Here is a 346-nt window from a genome sequence, read left to right as displayed (position 1 = left end):
AGCTCCCCCACCCAGGCTCTGGCTACGGCCCCACTTTTGCTTCGAGATGGAGATGGATGTTTATCCTTCCGCCTCTTCTGAGTTGGCCTGACTTAGAAAAAGCCAGTGTCCTCTCTCCCCAGTGCTTGTGAAGCACCACAGCACCCTCAGGGAAGTTAGTTACGGCCGGAGACTGACTTTCCTGAACTGAGGGCTGAATCACCTCAGGAAAGCCCCTTCTGCAAAAGTGGCAGTAGCCGCTGGCTGAGGGGAAGATTCCCTTCTCTTGGGATGACCGGGATGGTGGAGTCCATTCAGCTGCTAGTCTGCTAGTCCCATTTGCCCCCGAGGGAACGGAGTCCTGTTG

The sequence above is a fragment of the Bos javanicus genome, chromosome X (genome assembly GCF_032452875.1).
Source record: "Bos javanicus breed banteng chromosome X, ARS-OSU_banteng_1.0, whole genome shotgun sequence".
Lineage (NCBI taxonomy): Eukaryota > Metazoa > Chordata > Mammalia > Artiodactyla > Bovidae > Bos > Bos javanicus.
Note: the sequence above shows the minus strand (reverse complement) of the source record.